This window comes from Crotalus tigris, unplaced genomic scaffold, assembly GCF_016545835.1.
Source record: "Crotalus tigris isolate CLP2741 ecotype Arizona unplaced genomic scaffold, ASM1654583v1 scf7180000017683.1919423, whole genome shotgun sequence".
Classification (NCBI taxonomy): domain Eukaryota; kingdom Metazoa; phylum Chordata; class Lepidosauria; order Squamata; family Viperidae; genus Crotalus; species Crotalus tigris.
The window spans coordinates 370,750-385,158 of record NW_024096563.1 but is presented as its reverse complement, the minus strand read 5'-3'; positions in this window follow the sequence as shown (position 1 = coordinate 385,158).

The following is a 14,409-nucleotide window of genomic DNA, read 5'->3' as shown; positions in this document are numbered from 1 at the left end:
ATGTCATTCAGTGTCAGGCAGGCACAACCAGACCATAGGCCTAGAGTTCAAACTACCTACTTTATTGTTTTCTGCCTATAATACAGGAATCTCCACAGACTGGCAGCTTTCACCTTGGAAAGATCAACTAAGGCTCCAAGACATTCAAGGTTGAGTCAGACCTTCCCTCTTGTGTTTATGGAAAGAGTCCAGACTTGACCCCTTCTCCCAACTGGCATGGTTGCTCTCCAACATCAAGTTATTGATTATATACTGTAGTAAAGAATACTGACTGGCCCCTGAAGATCCTAGCAGGGCGTAATGGGAGATATTGTGGAAAGTTTCAATATCTAGACTTTGACTCCACATTGTCAGCTTCTTGAACCTTCTCAAGCTACGCAGAGTCCAAAAACTTGGCTTCTCGCTCTTCCTCCGTGCTAATGAGTTGGTTGCCAACAGACGCTCATTTCACTGTCCTCTGAGAATGCCTTTCTTGCTTAGCACACTAAACATAGAAATCAAATCCAGATGATGTCCCGAAAGCAACGATTAAGTTGACGGGAGGTTTATAAAACAGCTGCAAGCCTTCCCAAGCAAGATGATGAACAACAGAAAGGGGAAAAGATGAAAGTTGAGTGGGGGGAAAAAAAGGGGGGATGTGTGAAATTAGGCCTATATTAGCTTATTATAGAGAGCCAGCTTTGGGTAATGGTGAAGGCACCAGGCTAGAAACTGGGAGACCGTGAGTTCTAGTCCTGCTTTAGGCACTAGGTCATCTGGATGACCTTGGGCCAGTCACTCTTTCTCAGCCCTAAAAAGGAGGCAAGGCCAAACCTAAAAAAAAAAAAAATCCACAGAATCAAACACAAAGGGAAAAAAAAACAGCTTATAATCTTAGATCAGGGGTAGGCAACCTTGGCTCTTTTATGACTCGTGGAGTTCAACTCCCAGAATTCCTGAGCCAGCCATGTTGAGGGAAAGGGAGAGGTTTTCAAGCTGAGCCATGCTGGCTCAGGAATTCTGGGAGTTGAAGTCCACGAGTCATAAACGAGCCAAGGTTGCCTACCCCTGTCTTAGATGCATCTCAAAGTTAGCAGATTCCTCGGTGTTTTGCAAAGGATGAAAATAATCTAAACATTAGCAGCTGTCTTTGATAGTCCCAATAATTGGGGGGAATCTGTTTTTTTTTTCTACTTTTCCTAGCAAGGACTGGAAAAATCCTTGACCCAAGCCAGCACACCCTGGACACTCCCGTTTGCAAGGACGTTAAATCTTGTAATGCATTATTTAAGATGAATCTGGCCCCAATAGGGTTGTTGGTGTTTTTTAATTTTAAAAACCCCAATCTTATGCTTCCCCCCCCAATCCTGTTCCTGGATTTACAACTATCTTGCTCGATGAAATATTTTTGGAAACTCCCAAGATTGCAGAGATTCTGTAAGCCTGGATTTGACCTAATAAAAGTAGTACCTTGAGACAGATCTGGGATTTTTTTTATTTTTTATTTTTTGTGTCTTTGTCATGATCAAGGCAGCTGCCTTGGCTCTGCATTTCATACAAGCAAGGGACCTGAGGGCTGCTGCAAATTGTCTGCTCTAAAAATAAAAGTGCTACCACTTCCTGATATGAATCACTCCCAGAGCAAGCGACGGAACAAACTTGATCTGTTTTTCCTTGATCTTTTTTTTTTTTTTTTTCCCCACCACCGGGCCAGATAACGAACTCCGAGCCTCTTTTAACACCGTTATTTCCTCCCACGGAATTGCTTTTATACATCAACCTCATGAAAACAATTCCGGTGCAAGTGCAAATCTAAAGCAAACGATCCAGGACTGAGAACTAGCTGCATGATAATACTAAAGGGACAATTCATTATGATTATTTTTGGGGGGGGAAGAAAGTGATATTCGCCTCCTTTGAAATATTAATTTGACATATTACTTTTGCAGAAGGCCGCCCAGGAACTCTGCTTGTCAGTGCTAGCAAAACAATCTGGCGGAGTTTTTAAATTAATTGGGGTTTTTTTTTCTGTTTTTTCAACCGAGGGAAAATTTAAAAAAAAAAAAAGGTAGCTGAAAGTACTCTTCTATATGCTGACATATATTTTCGATCGGTCTGTTTTTAAGATCATTCTCAAATGGGGTCTGCAGGGTAAAGCATCTCATGGCAAGAAGGTTTGATGGGTGAGAAGGAAGCTTTCAAGGGGAAAGTTTAGAATGGCGAATTGGAAGGAATGGAAAGAAGCAACAGATTTTTCCAAAGCCATATCCAGAAAAAAAAAATGATCTGGTTTGATAGCTGGTGGCTAGGTTTGGGTGACACAAACAACCCAAATCATCTACGGCAGTGATGGTGAACCTTTTAGAGACCAAGTGCCCAAACTGCAACCCAAAACCCACTTATTTATCGCAAAGTGCCAGAGCTGCATCAGGATTGTGGTGCCCTCGGGGGGGGGGCGGGACGTGGGACGTGGCCTACTGGGTGAGCGTAGCTGCAGTGGTCATGGCAGACTGGGTGAGCATGGCCGGGGCCAGGGCAGTGGGGGCCAGTCCCTTGCCATCTCTGGGGCATCTCCGGGGGGCCAATGCTGCTTGCTTGCTCACTTCCTGCCCTGTCACTTCCAAATGCCATGTGCTTGCTACTCTGGTGAACTCTGTTGGGGCGATGACGTGCGTGCCCATAGAGAAGGCTCTGAGTGCTGCCTCTGGCATGCGTGCCATAGGTTCGCCACCACTGATCTAAAGCCCCATTTTTTTTAATCAGTCAGAATAGAGATGGAGGGGAACTTGGAGGTAATAATAATAATAATAATAATATCCCAAAATAACTGGAGCACCACTTGAACAACATTGGCATTGACAAATTCGCTATTAGTCAATTGCAAAAGGCGGCCTTACTAGGAACTGCTTCCATCCTGTGACGATATCTGTAATACCATCAAACATCCACATCTGCCTATCCCAGGTCCTGGGTAAGGACTCGATAGGTAGACAAAATGCCAAATCCAGTCTGAACATCTGGCTGACTGTGCGATGATCCATAGTAATAATAATAATAATAAATAATAATAATAATAATAATAATAATCCCCCAGTGAGGCACTACCTTGACGTGGTTGTGGGGCTTGTGTACTCTGAGGAAGATGAGAGCTATGCCAGAGGTTCAACCATACTGGACAGGTCTCATCAGAGGAGTCAGACAAAGAGTGTCTCTCCCATAAAAAATATGGTGAGACGTAAATTTCAGAATGCCATACCGGCTCGGACGTCGCCCGGGTTAACAAGGTCCGCGCTAGATATTGGAGTTCCTGGATATCTGGTGAAAAATGGGTTACAGGACTCAGGACTGTTGGCTGAGCAACCAGGGCCAGCAGCTGCAGAACTACTGGAAGAAAAGGTGTTTACCCGTCGCAGATACACAGTGATGGAAAACAAAGAAATAATGATCTGTTACTACAGATCAAGTCCAACAAGAAGAGGATATCTAAAACGAATGCACCAGTTCTGGAAAGAACAACATCCAGAATCAGAAATAACAGAACAGAGACTAGCAGATCAACGCCGATTTATAACACGAAATAAAATATTCACAGAAACAGAATTGGACGAACTGCAAAGGTTTACCCAGGGCAAAGAAATCAAAGCCTTACCAGAAGTAATTCAGAATGTAGAGGCAAACCAGGGGGAGTTGGCAGTGAAGGAATCTAGCAGAGATATACAACTGTTCTCATTTGGAAACCAGGCACCTCTACCTCAGGAAGAACAAAACCCTCTAACTAAAGAAATAAAAGAATTGAAACAAAGAATAACTGAGCATCTAGAACAGCACAAAAACAACAGAATAAGGCTACCTGCATTGAAGCTTGTTCCAAAGAAACAGCTAGCACAAGCATTAAAAGATGCAAATACTGCAATATCAAGTATAAGCACCAATTCATTGCAAGAAACAAACCAACTAATGTACAGCACAGCTGCAGTTATAACAGAATACCTGGGATGCAAAATCAACAAAGAAGAAAAACAAACAAACAGTGCACCAGAAAAATGGAAGGTTAGACTAGAAAATAAGATCAGCAAGTTAAGATCACATGCAAGCAAGCTAGAACAGATGAAAGAAAAGAAGCTGAAGAACAAGAAGACCAAAGAATACCTAATCAAGAAATACCACTTAGAAACAAGGAAGATCAAGGAAGCACTGGAAATAATAAAGCAACAAATAACAGCTATAGCCAGGAAAATCAGTAGATATGAAGCTCGAATTGCAAACTATAGGCAGAACCTCCAATTTCAATCCAATCAGAAACGTTTCTACCAATCCATCAATGGAGAAACTGCAAGGAATCAGTCAGTACCTGACAAGGAAGAAACAGTGCAGTTCTGGAAGCAGATATGGGATAACCCAAAGAAATACAACAAGGATGCGGCTTGGTTAAAAGAGGTGGATGCAAATAAAACAGAAGTTGAAATGAAAGAACTAGTAATAACAACAAAAATGGTAGAAAAAAGAGCAAAGAAAATCAAAAATTGGTCAGCACCAGGTGAAGATGAACTGCATGGGTTTTGGTTGAAACATCTAACTGTTATACACCCACTCATTGCCAAGCAGTTCAACAATATACTACAAGGAGGAGAAATTGAAAAGTGGCTAACAACTGGGAAAACCTACCTAATAATGAAAAATCCAGCAAAAGGGGCAACACCAGGTAACTACAGGCCAATTACCTGCTTACCAACAACTTTCAAATTACTAACTGGTGTAGTAGCTGATGCAGTGCAACAGCATCTAGTTGAAAACAATCTCTTTCCACCTGAGCAGAAAGGAAACCGCCCCAATAGCAGAGGAACAAAAGATCAACTCCTAATAGACAAAATGATCTTGGAAAACTGCAAGAGAAGGAAGACCAACCTGAATGTGGCATGGATTGACTACAAAAAGGCATTTGACTCTCTGCCACATGATTGGATAATCAAGTGCCTAGAAATAACAGGAGTCAGTAGAAACATCAGAAAATTTGTGCAAAGATCGATGGCACAATGGAAGACACAGTTGCAGATCAATGGTCAATGGTGAGAGGCTGGGAGAGGTTAATATCAAGAGAGGAATATTTCAAGGAGATTCATTATCACCATTACTATTTGTTATTGCACTGTTTCCTCTGTCAACAATACTGAATAACTCAGGACATGGCTATCAAACATCAAAAACATCTGCCAGACTATCCCACCTCCTTTATATGGATGATCTGAAGCTGTATGGAAAAACATCATCTGAAATAGAATCGCTGCTCAACACTGTCCGTATATATAGCCAAGATATTGTAATGGAGTTTGGCTTGGACAAATGTGCCACACTTACTATCAAACAAGGAAAAATAGTGAAAACTGAAGGAATCAAGATGCCCCACGAAAATAACATTAAGAGTCTGGATGAGGAAGAGTACTACAAATACTTGGGTATCCTTCAAGCTGACAACATCAAGCACACTGAAGTCAAGAAAAAGATTAGAGGTGAATACATCAAGAGAGTGAAGAAGATCTTAAAATCCAAACTCAATGGAGGAAATACCATAAAGGCAATCAACACCTGGGCAATCACAGTCATTAGGTACACAGCTGGAATAGTGGACTGGACTCAAGCAGAACTAAAAGCAATGGATAGGCAGACCAGAAAAATAATGACAATGAATCATGCCCTTCATCCACGCAGTGACATTGATAGACTTTATCTACCAAGGCAAATAGGTGGGCGTGGAATGCTACAAGTACATCAGATGGTTGAAGAAGAAAAAATGGCTTTGGAAGAATATCTGAAGAACAATGATGAAGATGCACTGAAATTAGTATATCAGGAAGGCTTACTAACTACTGGAGAGACCAAACTGGCCTACAAGAAAGACCAAATGAAGAACAGAATAGAGGCATGGGAAGACAAAGCACTACATGGCCAATACATGAAAAAAATAGCAGGGAAAGCAGATAACAATAAAACCTGGCAATGGCTAAGAGCAGGAAAATTGAAGAAAGAGACCGAGGGACTAATTCTGGCTGCACAAGACCAAGCCTTAAGGACAAATGCATACAAAGTCAAAATTGAGAAGACAGCAACAGACAGTAAGTGCCGCCTATGCAAAGAAGCTGAAGAAACAGTGGACCACTTGGTAAGCTGTTGCAAGAAGATTGCACAAACTGATTACAAGCAGCGGCATGACAAAGTACAACAATGGTGCATTGGAAGATCTGCAAAAAATATCATTTGCCTGTAAGCAAAAACTGGTGGGATCATAAAATAGAGAAAGTCATAGAAAATGATAAAATTAAACTGCTCTGGGACTTCAGAATTCAAACAGACAAGCACCTGCAACATAACACCCCAGACTTAACAAGTGTCGATAAGAAAGACAAAAAAGTCTGGATAGTGGACGTGGCAGTGCCTGGAGACAGCAGAATAGAAGAGAAAGAACTGGAGAAGATAACAAAATACAAAGACCTACAAATAGAAATAGAAAGATTGTGGCAAAAGCAAGCAAGGGTAGTACCAATAGTAATAGGCTCCTTGGGTGCAATCCCAAAACAACTGGAGCACCACTTGAACACCATTGGCATTGACACATTCGCTATTAGTCAATTGCAAAAGGCGGCCTTACTAGGAACTGCTTCCATCCTGCGACGATATCTGTAATACCATCAAACATCCACATCTGCCTATCCCAGGTCCTGGGTAAGGACTCGATAGGTAGACAAAATGCCAAATCCAGTCTGAACATCTGGCTGACTGTGCGATGATCGATAATAATAATAATGTGACTGTGCAATGATCAATAATAATAATAATAATAATAATGTGACTGTGCGATGATCCATAATAATAATAATAATAATAATAATAATAATAATAATAATAATAAAGTTGGAAAGGACCTTGGAGGTCATCTAGTCCAACCCCCTGCTCAGGCAGGAGACCCTACACCATTTCAGGCAAATGGTTATCCAATCTCTTCTTAAAAACTTCCATTGTTGGAGCATTCACACTTCTGGAGGCAGGTTGTTCCACTGGTTAATTGTTGTAACTGTCAGGAAGTTTCTCCTTAGTTCCAGGTTGTTTCTCTCCTTGATTAGTTTCCATCCGTTGCTTCTTGTCCTGCCTTCAGGCGCTTTGGTAAATAAATTGACCCCCTCCTCTTTTTGGCAGCCCCTCAAATACTGGAATACTGCTATATGCTACTTAATCATACCATCCTGTCTTTGAAGCCCATTCTATCTTTTGTCTCTATCTCAGAAGCACGAAGAGCTTATTAAGTTCTAGTAAGGAGTTCACACAACTTGGCGAACAGGAAAAGGCTGAAGAGAACTTCCTCCGAGTTAACTGTTGCCATTAAATTAACAGAGTTAGGAAGGTTGCATGATACAGCCATCCTATCGTTGGCCCTCTCAAGTGCTTTCTTATGCATTGTGCATCCCTGCTAAGCTAAAGGCATCTTGTACAAACCTTTTACCCGGCTTTATACGCCAGATCAGGCCAAACGCATAGAAAACACACCTCATAGCGAGATATTTTTATGGAATAAATTTTTACGGAGAAGTTTTACGAACTTCTCACTTTGCATCCCTTGCTGAAAAGTTAGGCAGTTACATATTATACAGGTGGTCCTCAGCTTACGACCACAATTGAGCCCACAATTTCCGTTGCTAAGCAAGACATTTGTTGAATGAGTTTTGCCCCATTGTACGACCTTTCTTGTCACAGTTGGTAAGTGAATCACTGCAGGTTTTAAGTTAGTAAACACGATTGTTAAGTGAACCTGGCTTGCCTGCTGACTTTGCTCGTCAGAAGGACACAAAAGGGGGTCAGGTGAACCTCCCCGGGACACTGCAACGGTTATAAATATGAATAGATAGTTGTAACTTGAGGATTACCTGTACCATAAAGAAGAGGGGGTCAACTTATTCTCCAAAGCACCAGAAGGCAGGACAAGAAAGAATGGATGGAAACTAACCAAGGAGAGAAGCAACCTGGAACTAAGGAGAAACTTCCTAACAAGTGAGGACAAACCTTCATAGAAAACCTAACAAAGCTTCATAGAAAAGCCGCAAGTTTGTAGAACTAAACAATGAAGAAATAAAGAGGCAAGACTCAGCCTTAGCTAGATGTAAAGAAGAAATTAAGTGAATCCTTAAGTGAGATTTTAATAAACTTAGTGAAAAAGGCGTCCCAAATGCCTGGTTTTTATTTTTATTTTTTGCCATCCTAGACTAACCCAGGGTTAAGGTTGCTGGAATTGGGGATGTCTAGTTTAACGAAGAGAAGGACGAGGGGGGGGGGACATGATATGAGTGTTCCAGTATCTCAGGGGTTGCCCCAAAGAAGAGGGAGCCAAGCTATTCTCCAAAGCACCCGAAGGCAGGGCAAGAAGCAAAGGATGGAAACTAATCAAGGAGAGAAGCAACCTGGAACTAAGGAGAAATTTCCTGACAATGAGAACAATTAACCAGTGGAACAACCTGCCTCCAGAAGCGGTGAATGCTCCAACGCTGGAAGTTTTTAAGAAGAGACTGGACAGCCATTTGTCTGAAATGATATAGGGTTTCCTGCCTGAGCAGGGGGTTGGACTAGATGACCTCCAAGGTACCTTCCAACTTTATTATTGTTGTTGTTGTTGTTATCAGTTGCCAAGTGGCTGAATTTTGATCATGTAAGCAGGGGGACACTGCAACAGTCATAAGGGTGAAAAATGATAAGTCACTTTTTTCAGCGATGTCGTAACTTTGAATGGTCATTAAACGAACTGCTGAATACGTTGAGGAGTACTTGTATTATATATGATATACATTATATATTTTTCTACACCCGGCCAGAATCTGCCCAGACTTATGTACGAAGTCATTACTTAAACAACCATGTTGGTTTTAGTGCTATAGATTTTATAGTGTTTTGAACGGATAGCCACCAGGAATCATGATGGATTGGGCATGTGAGGCAGCCATATAAGTTGAAACCAAACAAATAATGAAAATGTTTCCAGCACAGTCTGAGAATGGCCAACTTCTCACCCTTAAATGATTGGGATATTTAACTGGGCAATCAACAAATTGTGAACTTGTCAAACCATTCTGCCAAAAGCCTCTATTGTTCGAAAGAATAGCAAACACAAATCCGTTAATAACAAAATCTACATAAAAACCGGAAGGACAGGAAAGCATTTTAATGAGCCCTAATAAAGTTTTAAAAACGGTCTTTTGGGTTTTTTTTAACTTCCCCACCCCTTCTTCATTTCCTTTATTTGGCATCCAAACACTCATTTAAAGTCCAGATGCTTCCTTCACAAAACAGGATTCCTAATAACTTGGACAAAGCCGATCCCATTCATTAGTGGCCATTCTTGAGAAGTTGGTGAACCAGCTGTTTGGCACGGGGGACGAGGAGGGTGGCTGGGTATGGCAGCCTCGCGGGTGCCAAAAATGGACTTGGGAATCCAACTGTGAAAGGACTCAAGTCCTCGCTTTGAACACGCCGATTGTTTGGCCTTCCTCGTCTGTGATGCTCCTAATTTGGTGGGTTTCTAATTCCTCCTCCCGCTTTCTCCCCCTAATGGTTTGCAACTCCTGTGTTGTCTTTTTTTAGTTATTGAGGCTCTTGTCTTCCCGAGCATCTCTTTTTTTCCCCGTTTCTGTTCGCTCTCTCCCTTTTGACAACATTGCTGCGGAGAACATGTGATGTTCCCCTGGTTTATTTTAGGAGCCAACATGACCTCAGGTTGTAAGAAAAGGAAGGCTGCACATGTTCTTTGATCTGGAAAGATAATCTGCCCCATGGAGGCTCTCTCGCCAGCCGGGTGGCATGATCAGATGGGGCCAGTTGCAAAGGAAGCGCGCGCCTCCCTGTCACAGCCTGCGTTTTCATGCAAGAGCTGGCAGAGAAAAACAGAGGAGACAGGCCCCCAAATAGGCCAGGATCGTGCCAGTCCTGCCAGGCCAGAGTGGACGTGTTGCCTCCAACCAGGATTTGAAGACAGCAGGGACCAAGAGCCAGAGGGACCCCACTCCAATCAAGGTGAACTTCACTGAAATAAAAAAAAGCGTGGAATTTTGGAATTTCTTCCCTCTCATTCTGCCTCGTTCACAATGACGACTGGATGACAGTTCACGGAGCCAGCAGGTCGATGTGGGCTCTTAAATCTGAAGTTGGGTATCTCTGATCAAAGCTACACCAAGCAGACTGAGCTGCAGCATCTTAAGAACTTGGTTTGCTGGTTTCGTGTACAGGATAAGATGCTGGTCTGGGAACATAAGAGATGGTGAATTCTAGTCCCGTCTTAGACATGAAAGCTGGCCAGGTGACTGAGCTGATCACTAGGAAACGGTGAGTTCTAGTCTCGCCTTAGGCATGAAGGCTGGCTGGGTGACTTTGGACCAATCACCAGGAGACGGAAAGTTCTATTCCCGCCTTAAACATGAAAGCTGGGGTGACTTTGGGCCAATCAGGAGATAGTGAGTTCTAGTCCCTAGTTCTGTCAATTACACCAACCGTTCCATACCAAATTTTTCCACTTTTGTGCATTTTCCATCTGGACTTTTAATTGTTTTTTTTTCTTCTCTCCTTATTTTGCTTTCCTTTCCCATTTTAGAACCAGGAGACAAATGTTAACATTCCTGGATACCGGTCCACACTAACATTCCTTTTCCAGCTGCTCCATTCATTGTTAGGATTATATGAGATTAATAACAATGTTGGTGATCTTCAGAAAATGAATAAAAGCCGTGCAGTGGTTAGAGTGCAGTACTGCAGGCTACTTCTGCTGGCTGCCAACAGTTTGTCAGTTCGATCTTGCCCAGCTCAAGGTTGACTCAGTCTTCCATCCTTCCAAGGTCAATAAAATGAGGACCCAGATTGTTGTGGGCAAGATGCTGACTCTGTAAACCGCTTAGAGAGGGCTTTGAAGAACTATGAAGCGGTCTATAAGTCTAAGTGCTCTTGCTGTTGCTATTTCAGCTGTGCCAAAATGAGCCGGACTTTCTGTCCGGCTGACGACCCGGCAAGTGACTTGCTGAGCACGTGCAGGGATGACCTTAAGTGATGGTGAGCATGGCGTTTTTGCACGCTGTCTAGCCTTGTGTCACACAACCCCTTGTTCAAAGACCCGGCTGAATCCCGGAATAAAGAACAGAAATGGGAAAATAAGGTAGACTGGAACTGGTGATGTTATCTAGTTGGGTAATGAAATATCTGCAAGAAAACAGGGAGCACCATGGACCCTTCAAAGGTAGATTTGGGGTGCAGAAAAAAACAACCTGACCACCTGGGAATCACACGGCTCTGGTCTCTCTTGGAAGACAATTCTGCAACCTGGCTTTTTTTCCCTGGTGGATGGGGGGGGGGAATCAAACCTTAATAGTTTCCCAGCTCAAGAATCTGAAAAATGAAAGCCCACTCTTTGTTCATCTGCTGCTTCCTGCGTTTTTCAGATTCCTGATTGCAGGAAGGGACGCCGCAAACATTAGACCCAGCTGTCCGCTCCAGCAACGCAGGCGAGCTATTCTTTTCCCTAACATTCTGATAATCAAGGAAGGTGACAGTCAAATGGCCTCTGAAAAGTTCAGCTCCGATTGTAACCGGAGAAGGAACGTGGTGCGAAAGACTCTGTTTCCACCCCTTGTCCCAAAACAGAAAGACTTAATTTCACCTTGTCCGTTTTATTATCCTTCGTTCAGCTATGTAACCGGAACAAATACACATTATAATCCCAAGAGATTACATATATATATATATATATGAGAGAGAGAGAGAGAGAGGAGAGAGATAGGGAGGGAGAGAGAGGAGAGACAGATAGGGAGAGAGATAGGGAGGGAGAGAGAGGAGAGAGAGAGAGATAGGGAGGGAGAGAGAGAGGAGAGAGAGATAGGGAGGGAGAAAGAGAGAGAGAGGAGAGAGAGAGATAGGGAGAGAGAGAGATAGGGAGAGAGAGAGGGAGGGAGAGAGGAGAGAGAGAGGAGAGAGATAGGAGGGAGAGAGAGATAGGGAGGGAGGGAGGGAGAGATAGGGAGAGAGAGAGAGAGATAGGGGGAGAGAGAGGAGAGAGAGATAGGGAGAGAGAGAGATAGGGAGGGAGAGAGAGAGATAGGGGGAGAGAGAGGAGAGAGAGATAGGGAGAGAGGGAGGGAGGGAGGGAGAGAAAGAGAGATATGCATCATTTCCTTTGTTTTCTCCACTGATTGGCAGGTTAGAAGGCAGATCAGAGTAGCTATCTTGCCTTTTTTGACCTCTCTGCCCTCATCCCTAAAAGGGGCCACTGGATCATGGAAGGAACCGGAGGAAACCAAAGGCATAGTTGTCTTGAAAGTGCTTTAAGAGAAAGAAGCTTTTAAATGCTCAGTATCTGGCTACAAGATACATACATTATTTTATATACAAAAAAATAAAAATAACTGTGGCCAAACCCTCCTGCCTGGCCCCCATGTAAGCTGCCCCAATGAAGTTTCTGAGTTTGCAGGCTCTCTGCACTGGGGAAAAAAAAATGATTCAAAGTCCTCAACTTGCTGCTTGAAGAGACGGTGGCCGGTTGCTTTGGTTCATAAATTGCACTAAGGCTGTGACGTGAACCAGGCTAGATTGTAAACCCTGGTTAATGGCGATGGTGCCCTATGGCCCCAGAAATCTACGATTTCAATCATAAGTAAAGACCCAATCAGCTCTTGATGCAGTGTTTCTCAAACTTGGCAACTGTTAAGATGGCTGGCCTTCAACTCCCAGAATTGTCCAGCCAGCTCTGCACCTGGCCGGCCTTGGGACAACCCCTGGCTGGTGACCCCTGCCTGATTGGGGCCATTCCCAGTGGTGAAAGGGGGGGCTGTGCCAGCCCCCACTTCCAATGCTAATCAGATGCCCACAGTTGTATTGAATGGCACTTCTAACGCACTCTCCAAGCTAACATGGGCTGCTTGAGCCTTTGCTTCCAACCTTGGCATTTCTGGAGGAATGTCATGCAGAGCATCGCTGCTGGGGGAGAAGAGAGGGAGAAGCACAGATTGTCTCACTGTCACAGCTGAGACCACAAGAACTTTGCAAAACAACTGGGGTGGCTCAGGAACAGGTGACAAACTCTTTTGTCTTACTGTGGTTGAACGGGACAGGATAGAGTGGAGCATAACTGGGGAGGGGGGGGAAACCAGGTAGCTTTTGCATTAGTGGAACAAAAAACCATCTTCTGTTTGTTCATCTACTTCAGTGGTTCTCAACCTTTTTAATGCCGCGACCCCCCAACCGGTCGTAAGTCGAGGACTACTCAACCGGTCGTAAGTCGAGGACTGCTCAACTGGTGCAGCACCGTTTGCAGAATGGGACTTTTGGCAGGCTCAGCAGGGCAGAGGCAGCCTGGACAACTCCTATTGGCTTTTGAAAGCCAATAGAATTACACTCTATTCAAGAGAGTCTATTCTACTGGCTTTCAAAAGCCAATAGAATAAAAGGGAGTAGCACAGCTAAGGAAAAGGGGGAAAAAATGGCGGACTGCGTTGTTTGGCGGCCCCCGTGAAATGGTCGTTCGATCCCAAATGGGGTCCCGACTCACAGGTTGAGAACCACTGATCTACTTGGTCTAAATCAGTTTAAACACCCAAATTCAAATTTTCGGACAGTGAGAACCAGTGGAACAGGTGCTCCTGGGTGCTCCATTGCTGGAGGTTTTCAAGAAAAAAAAAATTGGACAGCCATTTGTCTGGGAGTTGAAGTCCATGAGTCATAAAAGAGCCAAGGTTGCCTATCCCTGGACTAGACCTTAAAAGGTCCCTTCCAGTCCTAGGATTCTATAGTTTGCCTTCTATCGCACAGATTTTCTGAACTGGTTCAAACCTTCAGGTCACTTTCCAAACGAATTCAAGATTTCAAATGGAATTACAGAATCCAATTATATTTCATCTCTAGTTATCGACTATGGAAAACCCCATTTCTGCCTTCTCTGGATTCTGTCATACGATGAAGGGAAGGGGGGTGAACAAAGGGGTTTTATGGCCCTCACTTCCTTTGGTACAACTTCAAAAGGGACTGAATGTGGATACCACCAAAAAGAATAACCATAACAATGGGGACATCAGCTTTCATCTACTCCTCTCTGAAGTCTCCCTTCCACCAGCAGAGAGGAAAAAGGGGGTGGAAATGTAATGTCTGGGATTGTCACTGGAGGGATGGTGGGGTGGGGTTGCTGGGAACCCCTTAAAACCTTGAATGGGAGAGCTTGGACCCCAAGTCCTGTCTAGAACGCCTGCAACCATTTTCTCTTAATAAAGGATGCCTGTTGGAAGAAATATTCCAAGAGTTCTGTCTTCTTAAGATGCAAAGTGGGGTGGGGCCTTACAATTACTTTTCAAAACCAGTGATATGGGTTTTTCCCCACCCACCCCAATGATAAATAAAAGAACAGAATAAACACCGACTCTCCTG